Below are 20,637 nucleotides of genomic sequence, written 5' to 3' on the forward strand. Positions count from 1 at the left end.
GTCCACCCTCCCAGGCCTTGCCACTGGGCTTTCCGGTGGGGCAAGTTTATTGCTTGTTGCCTGAGGCGCCCCGACCGGGGAATGCCGACGGGGTTACTCAGGCAATTTTTAAAATTGCAGGAGTGCCCCTCCTTTAGGGGAGCCTGCTTGGTTACCACTTTCCGGCCTTGTGCCACATTTTGCTGAGTGGACAGCAAATAAATATAATCCATTTCAAATGGATAGTACCAGTCGAGGATCCGTCACTTGACACTCAGCCCAACAGGTGAGGGGCCGGAGACCGGCCCAGCACCTGTTGCACTGAGGTACACCGCCTGGGTAATACCTAGGAGGTCCACCCTCCCAGGCCTTTCCACTGGGCTTTCCGGTGGGGCAAGTTTATTGCTTGTTGCCTGAGGCGCCCCGACCGGGGAATGCCGACGGGGTTACTCAGGCAATTTTTAAAATTGCAGGAGTGCCCCTCCTTTAGGGGAGCCTGCTGGGTTACCACTTTCCGGCCTTGTGCCACATTTTGCTGAGTGGACAGCAAATAAATATAATCCATTTTAAATGGATAGTACCAGTCAAGGATCCGTCACTTGACACTCAGCCCAACAGGTGAGGGGCCGGAGACCGGCCTAGCACCTGTTGGACTGAGGTACACCGCCTGGGTAATACCTAGGAGGTCCACCCTCCCAGGCCTTGCCACCGGGCTTTCCGGTGGGGCAAGTTTATTGCTTGTTGCCTGAGGCGCCCCGACCGGGGAATGCCGACGGGGTTACTCAGGCAATTTTTAAAATTGCAGGAGTGCCCCTCCTTTAGGGGAGCCTGCTGGGTTACCACTTTCCGGCCTTGTGCCACATTTTGCTGAGTGGACAGCAAAATGTGGCACAAGGCCGGAAAGTGGTAACCCAGCAGGCTCCCCTAAAGGAGGGGCACTCCTGCAATTTTAAATGTGGAAATTGATGAATCGCACAGGTAAGAAATTCATTTTTATACTATGAAAAGGTTAGTAAGTGCAATTAAGAATAGGAAATTGGATAAAAAAATTTTTGTAACATGTCTTCTTCCTACGATTAAGGGTGGTGGTGTTTGATCAACACTGCTGGGGAGCCATGAAGTAATATACTGTTTTGTTTTTAAATCCCCGAAACAGTGTTTCATGGTAAACAACTGATGATCCCTTGAAAAATAAAAAAAAATTGGTATTATAGTAAATTCGAGAGAGTTGATGCAGTGATTGCAGGTGATTAAATGACTTACTGACTAAGTGTTTTTTTTTTTTTGATAAAAAGTAATTTTTTGTGTAGTTTCAAATGTTAAAAAAACTTCAAAGACTATATATATATATATATATATATATATATATATGCATATACATATGTATGCATATATATATGTATGCATATATATATGTATGCATATGTATATATGTATGCATATGTATATATGTATGCATATATATATGTATCCATATATATATGTATGTATATAAATATGTATGCATATATATATGTATGCATATATATGTATGCATATATATGTATGCATATATATATCTATGCATATATATATATCTATGCATATATATATCTATGCATATATATATATCTATGCATATATATATATCTATGCATATATATATCTATGCATATATATATGTATGCATATATATGTATGCATATATATGTATGCATATATATATCTATGCATATATATATATCTATGCATATATATATATGCATAGATATATATCTATGCATATATATATCTATGCATATATATGTATGCATACATATATATTATGCATATAATTATGTATGCATATATATATATGCATGCATATATATATGTATGCATATATATATGTATACATATAAATATATGCATATATATATGTATGCATAGATATATATATGTATGCATAGATATATATGTATGAATATATATGTATGGATAGATATATAGATATATATGCATGCATATATATACATGTATGCATATATATATGTATGCATACATGTATATATATAGTCTTTTTATTATACAAACATTATTGGTTACATATGTGCATACATGTTTCAGTGGAGTCTCAATTAGGGGACAAAACTTCATCAGACCAAAAATAATCGAAAACCGGATTTCGATTCTTTTTTGTTCTGATGAAGTGTTGGTCCTGAATTGGGACTTCAATGAAACATGTATGCACATATGTAACCAATAATGTTTGTATAACAAACAAACTATATACCAGCTCTGTCCTGTATTGAGCACTCTTAATAATCACGCGAGTTTCATTGGATTTACTTCTTGGAAACATACAACTGATATATATATATATATATATATATATATATATATACACATACGGTGTCTGATCAGATAACTTTCTCAACAAAAAAATTGCAATTTTATTGATTCATACCGACATATATCAGCATGTAATATTTTTATACCATCTTTATCAATTATTGCAATCTAGAAATTGAATGTAAAAGTTTCAGTGAAATAATTTCCGTTGTAATTTTTCGATAATGAATGTTACGATTTGGTAATTCATATAAGTCACGCCATTTTGATGACGTGACACAAATCTCTCTGGGTTATGAAGTATTAGTGACCAGTGGAAAATGATTCTATTGTAGTTTTATTCCGACTGGGACGATTGGCAAATATCTTGTTCTGAAGAATTTGGAAACAGTTACTTAAAAATAATCTTATATTTCATTCGAAATGAGGTTTTTAACAAAAAAATCCATTTGCTTTCCGTTTGTTTGTTTGTTTGTTTTTTGAAAGAATAAAAGATGTCTAAAGCTTTGTAAAATATTATTTAAATCTAGTGCTGAATTCAAATAAAAATATTTTAATTGTATCGTATGTATGCATATATATATGTATATATATATATATATATGTATGCATAGATATTTTTAAATTTTTATATCCGTTTTGATCATATATAAAGTAAAGTCAGATTTTCCCTATTTCAGTGACACGTATAGCTTTATTAGCAAAAGTTACATAAAATTATACTTCTTAAGTGACTTTATTATGGTGAAGGTGGTGGAGAAATATAGTCTATCTAGAAAATGACTTTCTTTATATAATATATGTTTTATCAGTGATTAAAGCCAATTTTTTCTGTGTTTTAAAATACTTTTTTTTTCTTTAGTCATAATAATAATGAATAAACGCTGAAGAGTTATTATTCACTAATTCAAATGTACTCCGACTTTCATCAAAATTATCGGAGAAAAATTTAAGAATACAAACACTTTCAGAATAACCGACAGAAACAGAAATAAAGAAGATATAATTTCCTTCGTGTGTTATATTCTCGAAATCGACAGAAAGATTCCCGAGTTCAACAAGATACACCTGAAGAAGGTTGGGGGTTATATGGACTGAAATATGGTGAAAATGATACTCAAGCACAGTAGTTAGAAGAATCCAAATATAACAAATAACCAACCCTCATCTAAAAAAAATCAGATAAATAATAACATTCAGTGTATAAGTATTTATTGCATTAGGTTTCTACTACATAATTTAGTTTCAATGACATTTCTTGTCTTTGTCATGTATTTTATCATAATGATATTTTTCATCTCTGTTGATGAAGTGATGCTTGCTTTTAGATTGTCCAGATATTTATTGCTATCACATTCACCAAGTACTGCCATCATTTTTTGATTCAACAATTTTTTGCCTTTCATTATTTCTAGTTTTACTTTCTTCATCTCAAATCGTACACACGTTTCCATTTAAAAGTTTTACATTTTATAAGTATATCATTAAGTCGCATTATCATTATGATAAAAGTAGTTGAAATAAGACGGCTTCCGGAGAAAATGACTCTGTATTTATATCTTTATCATATGTTGTCCTCCGGCTGTCAATTCTAGTCTTCGTGATATCGTCACTTTCTCCATAAATTTAATAATTGTGTGGAATATTTTGTACATCTCAAACATTCGGGTGATCATGCTCGGAAAATTGTGTCGTGTTTTTCTTGTAGTCAAACCATGTAATGATTATGTTCATTTTATCCACCTTACTTTATCGTCATCATTACCAATGTATATTTTTCTTTATGAATAAAAGAAAAATATACTTCGCCATTATTCGCACTAATATTTATATAAAAACAGAATTACATCATTTAATGTTTGATATATAAATCGTAATTATTTTTAGAACCCAAAACAGAACAAACCATCATCCGTTGACTTTATATTCAGATAGGTGATTTCTTTCAAAATACATTCCAATCGGCGGAAGCTGTCTGACTTGCTATTTGAATGCTAAAATAGATACATGTTAAACTTCCTAAACTTTTTGCTGCAGTACACATTTCTACGCAATTTATGCAAAAATACAAACTGCTCTTTATTGTGGAGCGACGACTATATCATTTTAGTAATAGTATTAGTAGTCGTAGTCGTCAATAATTCAGTAGTTTTCTCCGCACATAAACTCTGCAAATTGATAAAGCGAAAAAGTTTATTTTAATATATGTGATAATACGGTCATTGACGCTACTTTTCTGCGTTTATTAATTGCATTTCCATTTATTATTCATTGTAATTTTAGAGGAATATGTTGGTCTCCCTAACCAATAAATCACGAGGCATAAAACGATTTAATTGAGAAATAAGTTACCAACCCTTATTCTTTCATTTTTTCTCCATTTTTACATTTATGTTTTCTATTAATTAGTGCTAAAAATTTTAAAACAACTCTAATTTTCCATTCAAGAATAAGAGGTGCCTGCATAATACAGAAATAGAATAACACAAGCATACTAACACACACACACACACACACACACACACCACACACACATATATATATATATGTGATATTTACAGATTCATATATATATATGTGTATGAATCTGTAAATATCATATGTATGTATGAATCTGTAAATATGCTATATATGTATGAATCTGTAAATATGCTATATATGTATGAATCTGTAAATATCATATATATATATATGGATCTGTAAATATCATATGTATGTATGAATCTGAAAATATCATATATATATATATATATGGATCTGTAAATATCATATGTATGTATGAATCTGAAAATATCATATGTATGTATGAATCTGTAAATATCATATGTATGTATGAATCTGTAAATAACATATATATATGTGTGTATGAATCTGTAAATATCATATATATGTATGAATCTGTAAATATATATATGTATGAATCTCTAAATATATATATGTATGAATCTGTAAATATCATATATATATGTGTATGAATATGTAAATATCATATATATATGTATGAATCTGTAAATATCATATGTATGTATGAAACTGTAAATATCATATATATATATGTGTGTATGAATCTGTAAATATATGTATGTATGAATCTGTAAATATAATATATATGTATAGATCTGTAAATATCATATGTATGTATGCATCTGTAAATATCATATATATTTATAGATCTGTTAATATCATATGTATGTATGAATCTGTAAATATATATATGTATAAATCTGTAAATATCATATATATATGTGTATGAATCTGTAAATATCATATATATATGTATGAATCTGTACATATATATATGTATGAATCTGTAAATATCATATGTATGTATGAATCTGTAAATATCATATATATATGTGTACGAATCTGTAAATATCATATATATGTATGCACTGTAAATATCATATGTATATATGAAACTGCAAATATCATATATATATGTGTGTATATATGTATTAATCTGTAAATATCATATATATGTATGAATCTGTAAATATCATATATATGTATAGATCTGTAAATATCATATGTATGTATGCATTTGTAAATATCACATATATATGCACCTGTAAATATCATATATATGTATGAATCTGTAAATATCATATATATATGTGTATGAATCTGTAAATATATATATGTATGAATCTGTAAATATTATATATATGTATGAATCTGTAAATATCATATGTATGTATGAATCTGTAAATATCATATATATGTATGAATCTGTAAATATCATATATATGTATGAATCTGTAAATATCATATATATATATATATATATATGTATTTATCTGTAAATATCATATATATGTATGAATCTGTTAATATCATATATATGTATGCATCTGTTAATATCATATATATGTATGAATCTGTAAATATCATATATATGTATGAATCTGTAAATATATGTATGTATGAATCTGTAAATATCATATGTATGTATGAATCTGTAAATATCATATATATGTATATATCTGTAAATATCATATGTATGTATGCATCTGTAAATATCATATATATGTATGAATCTGTAAATATATATCGGTATGAATCTGTAAATATCATATATATATGTGTGTATGAATCTGTAAATATCATATATATATGTATGAATCTGAAAATATCATATATATATGTATATGTAAATATGTAAATATCATATATACATGTGTGTGTATATATATATATATGTAAATATCATATATACATATTTATATATGAAAGTATCATATATACATATTTATGTATATGTAAATATCGTATATCCATATGTATGTATATGTAAGTATCATATATATATGTATGTATATGTAAATATCTTATATATATATATATATATATATATATGTGTGTGTGTGTGTGTGTGTGTGTGTAGGCAGCTATCATATATATATATCATATATAGACGTATATATATATGTAAATATTATATTTTGGAATTTTGCTATTTTAGGGATGACAATACACTGGGGTGTGAATACCTACAACCACACACAGACACACAGACACACACACACACACACACACACACACATATATATATATATATATATAATGCAAATTTCAGCGATTTTCTCTTTTTATTCTTAAACGAAGATGGTACTTCTTTACGTCAGGTTCGTCATTCATACAGACAGGAAGTATTTACAAATGTATCGTGTATTTTCAGAAAAAATGAGTGCTTGCTCACGAGAAGGAGATTAAAACATCCTAAAAACAAGTATCTTACATTCGTATACATTTATGTTAGTACACTATTTTTAAAAGAAAATAATTTAACTCACCAATTTCAACAATTCCATATAATTTTTTTCTCATATATTTAAATAAATATCAGCTGAAAACACCAGTAAACACATTATTGCTTTCAGATTATATATATATATAGAGAGAGAGAACTGGCATCTAAGCTTCAGCCTCTGTCCCATCGACGAAACGTTGCATCCCTCTGCCTGTTCTACAAGTATTTTTTATGGTGACTGCTCTGACGAACTGCAGACACTTGTGCCCCACGACGTAGACACCCTCGACAAACCCGACAGGCAGCTAAATCCCACCCCCACGCAGTAGAGATCCCTAGATGTAAAAGATCTTTCTACTCCAGTAGTTTCTTCCCCAGAACCGCTAGACTCTGGAATTCCATTCCAGGTTCCTGCTTCCCTTACTGTACTGGCATGCAGAAGTTCAAGTGCAACGTGAACCGACATCTTGCTGCCCAAATCCCAACATAGTGCCCCAGTAGTTGCTGCCCCTGATAGTAGCCCCCTACACCAAAGTGGCAATGCGCCTTGTTTGGGGTGAAAATATAATATATATATATATATATATATATATATATATATATATATATATATATATATATATATATATAATCTGAAAGCAATAATGAAATGTACTTAGCTTAACACTTGCTGCAGTTGCTCAGTATTATCTATTATAAAAGTGTCTCAAACTGCCATCAAACTATAAAGCAACGTAAAATGATATGCATTTTTTTTATACATGTGAAGTTTTGTTTCCTGTGTATCTTTATGTATATATTAGCTTGTTTGGAGACTCGCTATCAATATGCACATTTCTCTACTTGAAATACTTAAAACATTAATTTAAAATCAGCATTTCATTCCAAACTTTGTTGTAAGAACGAAACTTACGAATTTTTTTCTCATTCATTCATATAGATAAACGTTGACAATTTGATAATTCTAAGATAAGTTAAAGATATTAGTAAAAACAGAAAAAAAGAAATCCTTTAGAAATATATCATAACTTGTTTAAGATGAAGTCAGTCTAAAGAAAAGAACATTGCTATCACATTCACCAAGTACTGCCATCATTTCTTGATTCGACAATTTTATGCCTTTCAAACATATATACATGCTAAAACATACATACATGCTAAATATTTGTGAAGAAAATAAACCAATATTTAATAACAGGCATTTTTATATTAAAATCCGAAATCATTGAATTATAAAATAATAACAAATGACTGTTAATTAATAAAATACCCTTTTGCAAAACTAAAATGTAAATTAGTTAACATTGCTACTATTATCGCATATACGTTCGAAACTTAATCGTTAGGTCAGCAATCAAAAGCACTTACCTCTTCATTATTACTTTCGCCATGGAAGGTAACGATGGTCTAGTGGTTAACAACACGGATAGGCGACATGCGTGTCCAAAGTTCGAATCTAGTCCGTTTTAGAAACATCATTTTCACTTTCTAGAAATAATTCTGACTGGAAACATATCGGGGAAACAAATGCTAGCAATAGAATCTTCAGATTCATAGAATCTTCAGATTCATAGAATCTGATGATGATGCGCTTCGCCACGAAGTAATATATAAATTCATTTGCATTTACGACTGCCTAGAACATTCAATTCTTTTACAAAGGGCTAATACGTCAATTAGAATATCAGTTCTAAGAAAGTTTCATAATATTTTGGTATCTTCGGACATTGTAATCACTAGAAATCGTCGTAGCTTAAAATAATTCAAACCAATCAAAAACACTGAAAAATGCGTGAATAATCTATGCAACTTTAGTTATGGTCTTATAAGAATTAAGTAAATTAGTTATACTTCCATTCTTATCGATTCAATTGTTTTCCATTAATCTTTGGATCACTTGAGATCTTTCGGGGAAAATTACAAGTCATAATCTGGATCAAGTATCGGCGAAGATCGTGAGAAGTGCTGAATTACGTTCGATTAATGCTTATTTGTATTTCGACTGGCTAAGGAATAGTTAAGCAAATATGATTAAATTAGGATGCGTTGCATCTATGAGAAATATGTTATGCAGATAAGTGTCTAAAAGCTAACTAGTAAAGAAACCGCTTATAAAAAAACTTCAAATACGATAATCTTGAACTAGACACATTTGTTGGAGCATACAGACAATATTAGTCAGCATGTTCAAGTATCCATCTCACTCACATGTTCAAAGATCATGATATCACATTTATGCGATGGACTAAGTGGCACAAAATATCCAGAAGAAAAATATGAACCAAAATGATATCAATACTATATCATATTTTTTGTGATAGTAGAAGAAACTGTGTCATTTTAGAATTTACTATTAAAAAGCTGAGTGGTCGACTATAGTTGAGGACAACCCGATTACTCCCTTTTTATTAGCTAATACACTGCGGTGTTAGGGAGGGCGCAACATGATTTCCGAGATTACTCGACTTACCATTAAATCACCCTTTATAATGCTGAATATTTAGCAAGGGGGCCCTAATCGCTCTTTAAGTCTTTTATATTAACTGGACCAGAATTTACCTCCAGTCTTCCGTCCCATTAGCGAACACTCTTGCCATTATGTCAAACGCTATTAAGCTAACTTCAATAATTATAACTTTAGTTGAAAGAAAAATGCGGGGCTTGTAAAATATTTTAATTCATTAATTTCGTATGAATCAGATAATTTTATTGTTGGCATTGGTTTCTCCGATATCTTTCCGGTTAGGATTCTTTTCTAGAAGGACATAGGGTGTTAACAGAAAAGACCACGCGAAGATTACCAGCATGTTAAAGGACGGTGTTTATGTAGAAACGAACTGCATTCGAACTTGGCACACCTACAGAGGTTAAATACAAGTTTAGATGGAATTTTGAAAATTTAACTCTGACCTACACAAATGCTCGAGTGGTTCAGTCGGCATTCCTCGATAAGTGCACCTCAGACGATTAGTAATAAATTACCTGCATTTAGAGAGAAAGTAAAGTCTGTCATGTCAACCTCCTAGGACTAAATAGAAGCATACATCAGCCCAACAACAAAGCTACTGTCGAAATGATTTGGTAGAATTTGATGAAATTGTTTTCTTTTATATCAATCTACTCTTATATAAAAATAAATTTTGTCTCCGTATGTGTTTGTGTGTATGTGTGTGTGAGTTCCGTCCTAATGGACTCGAAAACAATCGATCGATTTTTTCGATATATATATATATATATATATATATATATATATATATATTGTAAAGCGCTAACGTATTTTATGTTTGTACGTACATTGTCACCTTCCACGCACACTTTAGAAAAGTGCATCGTCCAATTAGCACAGTTTGGTTATTTACCTGATATCGCGAAGATAAGATGCTGAGTTTATACATTTTAAAACCAATAAATTCAAAATCAAACTTGATCCTCTCGATAACTAAAACAGCCCAATTGTAAATAATTTGGATGCATTTGGAAAAGTTGCATTTGTTTATTTTATTTGAAAAATAGTAGATTGATACTTTCCAGTACAAAATACAGGGAATATTCATTGTGTAAAAAAAAGATTTAAATTACTAGGATTCCGAATAACTGAAGAAAGAAGAAACATAATTTAAAGATTATTTATCTAACAACGACAATTATTTTTACGAAAGAGAAAACAGTCGTTTTTTTCTTAATAATTTTGAGACTTTATCATTTCAAATAGTAATCAGTAAATTATACGAGTACATAGTGAATTAGAAACTACTGTAAAATGTTCACCAGATGCAACTATAAAAGGGTGCTTTATAAAAGCGATGAAGTTTAATTGTAGATTTGCAACTATTGGTTATTGTGAGTTCAATTAGATTTGGCAATTCATCACGAAGAGACTGACACTCGAGCAGCGTTTGTAAATTGCAAATGATACGATCAATTTACTGAGAGAAACATTTGATAGAGAAATAATTTCACAAAATCGACCTGTCAGCTGGCCATATTGTTCGTGCAATTCAACCCCATTAGATTATTTTTTTATGTTTATATAAAGTCCCAACCAGACAACACTTGGAAGACAACATTCGATATACAGCCTAATCTTATGCGTAGAGTTGTGAAAATTTGACCTTTTTTTCTACACTTTTTTTTACACTTTTAAAAATACGTTAAATAAATATGTACACCTTTTTTCTCTCTCTAATCTATAGAGTCAAAAGAAGACTTTTAGAGTCAGCACTAATATTAAACACTAATACTATTACGCAAAGAAAGGGCTTCTACATATAGACATTGAACAACCCACCCTTCTCATACACACACATAGTTTCCTTCCTGATATGGGTTGAATTCTAACACTGTTTCCTTTTCATTTACGTATGGTCAATGATCGTTTTCTTCTTCTGCATTTTTCCTTTTAATATCCTTAAAATGTCCTCTGCAATAAGGACGAAACGTTGATCATTTCATAAATTTATTCGGTTTTTCTTTCGTTTTTTTTTCAAAACAACATATATATGTATGTATGCTTCAATAATGACTTACTGCCAATATATATATATATATATATATATATATATATATATATATATATATATATATATATGTACAGCAAGTCATTATTAAATCATGTCTGATTGAACACGACTGAATTATTCTTTTTCTGATTTTTTTTTTTTGGAGAACTTTTCGATTCACTTAGCGGTCTTTTTTTTTATTTCGGCTGGCATGCTGTATTATGGCATATTATGGCGCCCAGTACTTGTTGCTTGGTCATATTCCCCTCAGGCGCTTTCTATCGGTACATCCGACTGTCATCAGGAGTGACTGCTGTTGTCATTTTTTTTATTGGTGTATTTATAGTTAGCTCTATTTTATTTATTTATTTGTTTATTTATTTATTATTTAACAAAATAGGAAAAAAGAATTCAGTTGTATTCCATCAGACATGCTTGAATATATATATATATATATATATATATATATATATATATATATATATATATATATACAATTGTTGTATTCTTGCATATGTTATATCCTAACACTTTATTTCCTTTTTTTTTTCAGAATTGTCCAGATGGAGTAAGTAGCATATATTTTACAAACTTTTCACATTTTTTAATGTTACTGATTTAACTATTCGATTGATATTGAAAAAAAAGAGCATAATTCACCATGTCATTAGCAAGGAAAATAAAAAGTAAACATTATTTCTCCATGCGTAAATTTGTGAAGTAACATTTTTTTACTCGTTTTCATCCCAAACAATGCATATTGCAACTTGGACGTCAGGGCTATAGTTTGGACCATGTGTAGAGCAGATGAGCGAGATATTAGTTTACATTACATTTAAACTTCTGCATATAAGTACAGTTAGGGAAACAGGTAATTGAGGAGGGATTTTAAAGTCTGAGTTTGAGGAAAAAAACTATTAAAGTAGAAGGCTCTCCAGTATTTAAGAATATCTACAATGAAGAGGTAAGATTTTGTTGCTAAACGAGTTTGTCGGGGACATGTACGTCGAGGGGGTACGAGTGCAATGAGTTTATCAGAGCACATTTCTTTAAAAAACTAGTAAAAAGCACAGGGATGCAATATTACTCCGATAGAACAGAGGTTGGAACTTTGTTGACAGTGTGAGACCTATCTTTTTATTTTATTTTTTATTACATTTCCCCCCCAAACAAGACAAATTACCACTTTGGTGTAGGGGGCTATTATCAGGGGCAACAACTACTGGGGTACTATGTAGGGATTTGGGCAGCAAGATGTGATTGCAGTTCGTCAGAGCATTCACCACTAAAATACTTGTAAAAAAGGCAGAGGGATGCAATATTTCGTCGATGGGACAGAAACTGAAGCTTGGATGTCAGTTCAGGGCCTATCAGGTTTGCGACTCTCTTTTGAACCATGTCAAGAAGCGAGAGACTAGTAGCAGATGCACCAGCCCAAATGTGACAGCAATACTCCATACATGGGCGAATGGTAGCCTTATAGAGGTACAGGATACTTTCGGGTGTTAGTAGTTGTCTAGCACGGTAGAGAGAGCCCTCCTTTCTTGCAGCGGCCCTGGCAATGCCTTCGATGTAATTGTTCCAACTCATGTTTCCTGTGAACGTTAGGCCAAAGAGTTTGAAAGATGTACTCTCAGATAAAGAGTCATTGGCCATTGCTATAGGTGGTAGAGAGGGTTTCTTGTAATTATTGAATGAAACTAGTTTAGTCTTGGCGACATTGAACGTGACCAACCATTTTTGTCACCATTCCACTACAGATTGGAGGTCTTCCTCTAGTGTTTCTGCCATTTGTTTAGAAATGTGTTCATTCGTCTTCCTGTCGTGCCTGCCATAGAGTTTAGTGTCATCAGCATATATACCCATCTCAGATGCAATTTTGTCGGGGAGGTCATTTATGAATATCAGGAACAATAGAGGTCCAAGGATAGAACCCTGAGACACTCCCGCATTTATATCATATTGTTTAGATGTACGACCGTCGAGGACAACTTGGATTTTTCTCTTATTTAAGAAGGATTTAATTATGCTAAGTATTCTACCAGTGATACCGTATGATCTAATTTTCCTGAGGAGACCCTCGTGCCATACCCTATCAAAAGCCTTAGATATATCTAGAGCTACCGCTCTGCCTTCCCCCGCTTTGTCCAGTGAATGGTATATACGTTCAGAGATTACAGTTAGGATGTCTGCTGTGGAACGGGCTTGTATAAATCCATATTGTTTGTCAGTCAGAAGTTTAGCATCTGTAAGGTGATGGACTAGAGCATGGTTAATTAAGGTCTCAAATATTTTGGCAAAAAGTGGGAGGAGGCTAATAGGGCGATAATTTGATGGGTCAGTCCTTTCGCAAGAATTCTTGAATACTGGTACCACAGAAGCAGTTTTCCAACAGCCAGGAAAGCAAGCTTCATTAAGGCATTTGTTGTAGAGTTTGGAGAGAACTGTAGCTACTTCGGCTGAGCACTTTTTTAATAGCACAGCTGGGATGAGATCGGGTCCACATACTTTTGAAGTGTCAAGGTTTTTTATGATGGCATGCACCTGAGCAGGGGTGATTTTCAGATCGTCTAGCGTGGCGTCTGTCCGCATAGGAAAGTCAGGTAGGGGGTGGTTTAGAGGGTCCAGTGTGGAGTTTGAGGCAAACCGACTGGCAAGCATGTTAGCCTTGTCGTTGCTGAGGAGACAACCTCGTGATTGTTGGTTGGTGGGGGAATTGTTGATTGCCCATTATTTACTACACTGTTGTAGAGTTTTTCAGAAGTGTCGAGTTCCTAGTTTTTTTGCTTCGATGCGTTGTTTAGTTGTTTTCGTAAATTCTCTCTTAGCTGTCGCTATTTCTTTCTTAACGTTATTTCTAGCTTCTATATACTTCAGTCTGTTTGAACTAGACTTATGTCGGTTAAATCTGCGGTATGCATGCTGCTTTTCAGCAATGGCAGTTGCGCAATTCGACGTAAACCATTGGGAAAGAGTGGACCTTACTATAAAATTTCCGCATGGGAACATGCGCTTCGATTGCAGTTTTGAACCATTCAGTGGTCTCGTTTGCACACTGTTCAGCAGGGAGAGAAAAAATATTTCTCCATGGGGCATCTCTGATTGGTTCCGTGATGGCTTCCCAGTCAGCCTTTTTATAATATCTTGTTGTTTTGAGCACTGGCTCTTCAGTTTTGGCTCTAGAGTTTAGGGCGATTTCAACCATTATCACTGCATGATCAGCGTTCCCGAGTGGGCTGTGGGCTTCGTTATGCAGTCATCGGGAACTGTGGTCAAAAACAGATCTAAAAGTGATGCGTTTTGTTCTTCCTGGTCAGGGAAGCGGGTTGGAAACGTAACCATTAGTGATAGGGAGTGTGATATAGTGAAGCTATGAGCTGTGCTGCCCGCTGCATCTGTGTGAGTAGAGAATCCAAGCCAGTTTTTGTGGTGGACATTAAAGTCACCAAATACATGTATTTGTGCGCTTGTGTCGAGGGATAGTGCTGTGTCTATGCTGTCAGAGACTTTGTTTATTATAGTGCAGTCCTGAGTCGAGGGAGAGTGGTAGAGAAAATAATAGTAGCTAATATTGTGTTGCATGTTTAGTCTAAAGCACATAAAGTCTTGATCATCCGTTTCTAAGTTTGTTTCTCTAGTCAGGGGGAGGGTATTACGAATGTAAACTCCAAGTCCGTGCATGTGTCTGTCAGAGTCCTTACGGCAGAGTGGGAGATATCCAGGCATGTTAAAGTGGTTACAGGGGATGGAGGAGTGTAGGTTAGTATCACTTAGTGCTAAGATATCAGGGATATTTGTTAAGAGAAATGCTTCAACATCAGCTAAATTAGTTCTAAGCCCACGGATGTTAGTGAATACAAGCCTCAAGAGAGGAGGCAAGTTGAATCTGTTTGTCCCTAAGCCTTGTTTAAGCTTATTTTTAGATTGTACTGTCGTCATATTTTTAAAGAGTTTCGGTTTAGGTAAGGGGGAGCTAAACAAGAGGTTATGCAGAGCATCAGATGCATCACAAGCAGACCATCAGCTGACCTTTCTTCAATTAGGACTGTGGCCTCAGAAAAGCCCACCGGGGATGAGTGCAGGGTCCCTTTCCATGCGCGCCATGGCACTACAAACAACCCGATATTATTCAACTGTTGATAGAGCAGCCGTTCTAAGCGCTACCAAAGAGTTAGGGACCCTGTACTACCAGTCGGGAACAGCAGCCAGGAACTGTCAATCCGGTACCCTCAACCTATTAGAAGAAGATCAACCCAATCTAATTGCTCAGGCATATATTGTACTCAAATTAGATTGGAGACTCTGTTTTGGACCCTATTAGATTGGAAACTCTGTTTTGGACCCTAAATGACAAAGAGAGAGAGAGAGAGAGAGAGAGAGAGAGAGAGAGAGAGAGAGAGATACTAGTGATAGATACCCTAGTCTAGATGTCGCAATAATGCTCCATGCATGGGAGAATGGTAGCGTTGTAGCGGTAGAAAATACTCTCTGGTGTGAGTAATTTTATAACGCACTAAAAGGAGCCCATCTTTTCGCGGCATATCTGGTAATTGCCTCAATGTATTTGTTCCAATTCATCTTTCCTGTGGATGTTAAGCCAAGGACTTTGAACGAAAACCTTTAGGTAGTATATCATAAGCTCTGGCTATAAGTCTTTGAGAACGTTACTTGTAATTATTAAAGGAACGAAGCTTATTTTGGAAGCATTGATATTATCAACCATTTATGTCTCCATATGGTCTCTCCTCGGTCATCGAACCAAATAGATTGATTCCTCTCCATCTCTTGAGATGGCGGTGGAAGGATGTGGAAAAGAGAGGTGGGTAACGACCCTTCGATTGTATTAGATTCTCTCAAAAATCTCACCTCGATTGCCAGTTTTCGACTCGGGGACTCGTTTATGTAGTGAGGTGACAGGGTAGGCCGAGGCCGATTCCTGGACCAATCGCAACTAATTACGTCACGTCAAGGGAAGCCCCATCTTACTCGGTTTTCACCTACGATTGCAGGACGGTTTCTCACGATCGAAAGGTTAACTCCGTGACCTCGCTGGTCTGGCAAATGCATTCAAAGGCCAAACAACCCTGATTCATTACTTGTTGGCATCGGAAATGAAACTATGTTTTGTTATATCTATCAAAGTGACATCAAATTGTCGTTTTCACCAAAACAATAACATTTTCTTTCAGCAAGGTTAGGTCGCTGTCACCCGAGCATACAACAATACTTAATGAGTTTTAGCCTTCCTCTCGTGGGGAGTCCAATCGCTCCCTAGGACGGTCACCTCACACCCATTCCACTACAGACTGGAGCTCTTTATCTAAGGTTTCAGCCATTTGCTTAGATATGCTGTATTTTTCCTCTTGTGTCTATTATAAAGTGTAGTGTCATCGGCAAGTATACCCATCTAAAAACAATCCTATAAGATCATTTATAAATATCAGAAATAATAGAGATCAAAGAATTGAACCCTGAGGCACTCCTGCGTTAATATTATGCTGTTTAGATGTACGTCTATCAAGAATAGTCTGGACTTCTCTAAGAAGAATCTAATTTTATAGCGTTCTTCCAGTAATATCGTATGATATCCTTTTCCTTGCGAGCCCTTCATGCCAGCCCTTGCCAAATGTTTTGGGTATATGTATGGCTACAGTTCTGGCTTCCCCTACCTTATTCAGTGCATGGTATACCCGGTCAGAAATGAGCGTTAAAATATTTGCAGTATAACGGTATTCTCTAAATCCGTACTGTCGGTCAGAGAGAAGATTAGCTTTTGGGAAGTGATGGACTAGTACTTGATTGATTAATGACTCAAAGACTTTATCGAAGAGAGGAAGGAGACTGCTAAGGTGATAATTGAGCCGGTCAGTGCTTTCACTAGAACTTTTGTACACTGGTACCACAGAGTACGTTTTCCAGTTATTAGGGAAGCAAGATTCAGCAAGAAATTTGCTGTATAGTTTGGAAACTACAAGAGTTAGCTAAGCTGAGCATTTTTTAATTAGTATAGCAGGGATGAGATTTGTCCCACACGATTTGGAGGTGTTTAAGTTTTAAATGATATCATGGACATGAGGTGATTTTTTTCAAATCATCGTGTGGCTTCAGTCCGCATAGATAAATTTATTGGTGTGGGGGGTCTATGGTGGAACTGGAAGCGAATCGCCGTGCAAGCGACCTTTTGGATTGTTTTTTATTTACTGCATTTTCCAAAAATCACGAATTCAAATCTTCAGCGATTCTATGCATTTTCTGCTCACTTCGGCATGCCTTCATTTGACCATGGATTGTTCGCTCTTACAATGATTTTAAACATCCATAAGTTTATTGTTGAATCGCCCTCTTAAATAACCATTCTGGACCAAGGAGTTGTCTCACAATCCACCTGACATTCAATTAATTCTTATCGTCAAGTGGCTTTGAAGCCTTGATTAGTGGTGAGTACTTAGTAAAATAAATGGTTATTAACAACTTCATTATCGTGAATTATATATATATATATATATATAAATGAAAGTAGATAAACTCTTAAACTACAGGTCATATAACACTGTAATTAACAGGAAATAGTAATCATAAACCAATAATGGTTTATAACGAGTAAAATCTTTATTGGTATGGATGACTAACGTGTACAGGCACGTATCGGCAAGTTGAAATGCGAAATATTCATTTAAACTAGCCGACAAATAACTTTTCCTTTATACTAAATTTTCTTTTCTCTAAATTACTTTACTTTTATTCTAAATAGCTCCATTCTTTTTCTTCAATTAAGCTCTCCTTTTCTTTTTTGTAACGAATTAAGAATGTATGATCTGTAGACGTTAAGGTAAATATACGAAGACATACCGATATTTTTTTCTTTTTTTATTCATTTTTCGATTGCAAATAAAAAGTCTAAAGTTTTCGAATGCGTGTGTTTAGTTTTTTTTTTTTTTAGAAAGTTTTCTTTACACATTTATTGAATTCAAATAAATGTAAGAAAATTATGACAACATAAAATAGTTTATTTTATTGCAAAATAAAAATTTCCTAATAAAACAAACTTATAAAATAATTATTTTTTCGTAACGAAGTTAAGAATTTATTATTTGTAATGATGAATGAATGAATGCAATTCCTCAAGACAAAATTCAATGAATAAAGTTCAAATTTTACTTTAAAAAATCTTATATAACAGGAAACAAATTCTAAGTACAGGTTTTGATAGAACAGCTTACTTAAGCTAATGTCAGGATTGTGCGTTTTTCTCTTTCTTCTTTCTATTAAGTAATACGTAAATATTGCGCAAAATTCTGGAAATTTAAATATTTGTCTCTCACAACATTAATAATCTGTCATTTTTCTTTAAATAATTTCACTCTTTCCCTTAGATAATTTTCTTATCTCTTAATAACGTTTTCTAACTTCTCTACTATACTTTAAATAATTTCTCCTTTTTTTCGTTAAATATTGTTTCTGTAAAGAAATAAGAATTTATGGGCTGCAAATGTTAAATTAAATATACGAAGACATATCTATTTTTTAAAATTAATTTATTGAATTGATAAAACAATATTAATTTCAATGGCATTTCTTAATAATTAGTCTATTTGATTAAAATATATTTTGGATTACTAATCGACATTTCAACAAATGTATGATACATTTGGATTCCGTTTTTTCTAAACAGATCAATTGCCTCATGTGCTTTATATTATATATATTGGGTTAGAGCATTCTTATCAATCTATTGATTGTGTTATCGATTAAGATCAGGCAGTAGAATTACCTGTAAATTTCTACAACCACCTGCAATGTCATATCATGACCTGATATTGAAAAAAGAGTGTCCAGTTATATAAGGAAACTTGCGGGTGCCGTCCAGCTTTGCCCGGTCGTAAAATACACTAGCATATGATATTTTAATTTGTCCAGATCTCGTATATATTATGATAGAGTCGTGATTTCAAACGTAAAAAATAAGTATTTGGATGCCGCCAGGTAGAATTGAAACTGAAAGCAAAACTCTAGCATTCAAAGCTGGTGAAGTTACCACTGTACCATTGTGACACGCGTATGAACTGATTAAAAATAAATTAAGATGAATGTATAAGATGTTGTTTTCAATTGTGACCCATTTTGACCCCTTAAAACTATTTTAACCGACTGAAGACCCATGAAAGATCGGTTCATTAAAAATCCAATCATTTAAAGGCCCTAGCGCCCCTCTGCGACTTTTAGTTTCGGAAGAGATAGAGTTTGAAAATATGAAGACAGACAGACATAGTGAGTTTTTTTTTTAATTAGATCTGGACCACCTAATCTGTAATGGTACACAATTAGCAATAAAATCTTTGAAAATTAATGTTCTGGAGCTGGAGATTTTGAAGGTGAATCTATGTTTATTCTCCGGATTTCTCTTATTCCTTCTGCCATGCCATTACAGTTCAAGCGTATACAATTCCCAATAAAAATTAGTTTTGCAATGTCTATAAATAAAGTTTAAGGATAAATCTTCAAGGTTGTAAGACTTAATCTTGCTTTTCTCATGGCCAGTTTATGTTGGTGGCTCACGCATTGGAAGTCCTGAAAACCTCTACATTTACACACCTGGTAGGGGTCACATCCAAAATGTTGTTCTCGTAAAGGTTCCTCAAAATGAATGCTACAGGTACATTTACCAGTGTTCAAATATGCACTGCTAGAAACTAAATTTTAATTATTTCATAAACAGAATAGATTACTAATGTCATCTTTATGTGTATTGTACATTAAATAGTTAAAACAAAAGGAGATTTAACAGTTTTCAGATATCCAATAATTGCAATTCGCACATCATATTCTGAAAGGAGAAGGACTAGAAGAAAGAAGGATTAAACTAGAACAGAGAATTATATAAAATAAAACGCACTACTCTTACTGCTCAGAGAAGATATGGAAAAAAAAGTAGTCAATATGAATTTATGTTTCGTTTAATCAATTTGATAATAATGTGTGAGGACAGAATATTCAAATATATCAAATACAACCTGGCAACGCCGGTACTTCAGCTATTTAGGTGAATAAAATGATAGTTGAGAAATCCTCTGTGTTCAGAGTGATAGGATGGCTACTCAC

General features: G+C 33.3%; 1 long non-coding RNA gene across 2 annotated transcripts in view; it reads left to right on the forward strand.

Annotated features, from left to right (window-relative positions):
• The first annotated feature begins 12,088 nt into the window (after window positions 1–12,088).
• LOC145277014 (uncharacterized) overlaps window positions 12,089–20,637 on the forward strand; it is a 62,964-nt gene continuing 54,415 nt past the window's right edge. Inside the window, exon 1 of one of the 2 annotated variants that reach the window (XR_013868081.1) lies at window positions 12,089–12,106. This is a non-coding gene — a long non-coding RNA (uncharacterized LOC145277014). The remainder of the gene's footprint in view (window positions 12,107–20,637) is intronic. The other variant, XR_013868080.1, reaches the window with a different exon arrangement.

Source organism: Euprymna scolopes, chromosome 5 (genome assembly GCF_053919585.1).
Source record: "Euprymna scolopes isolate OS-2025 chromosome 5, ASM5391958v1, whole genome shotgun sequence".
Lineage (NCBI taxonomy): Eukaryota > Metazoa > Mollusca > Cephalopoda > Sepiida > Sepiolidae > Euprymna > Euprymna scolopes.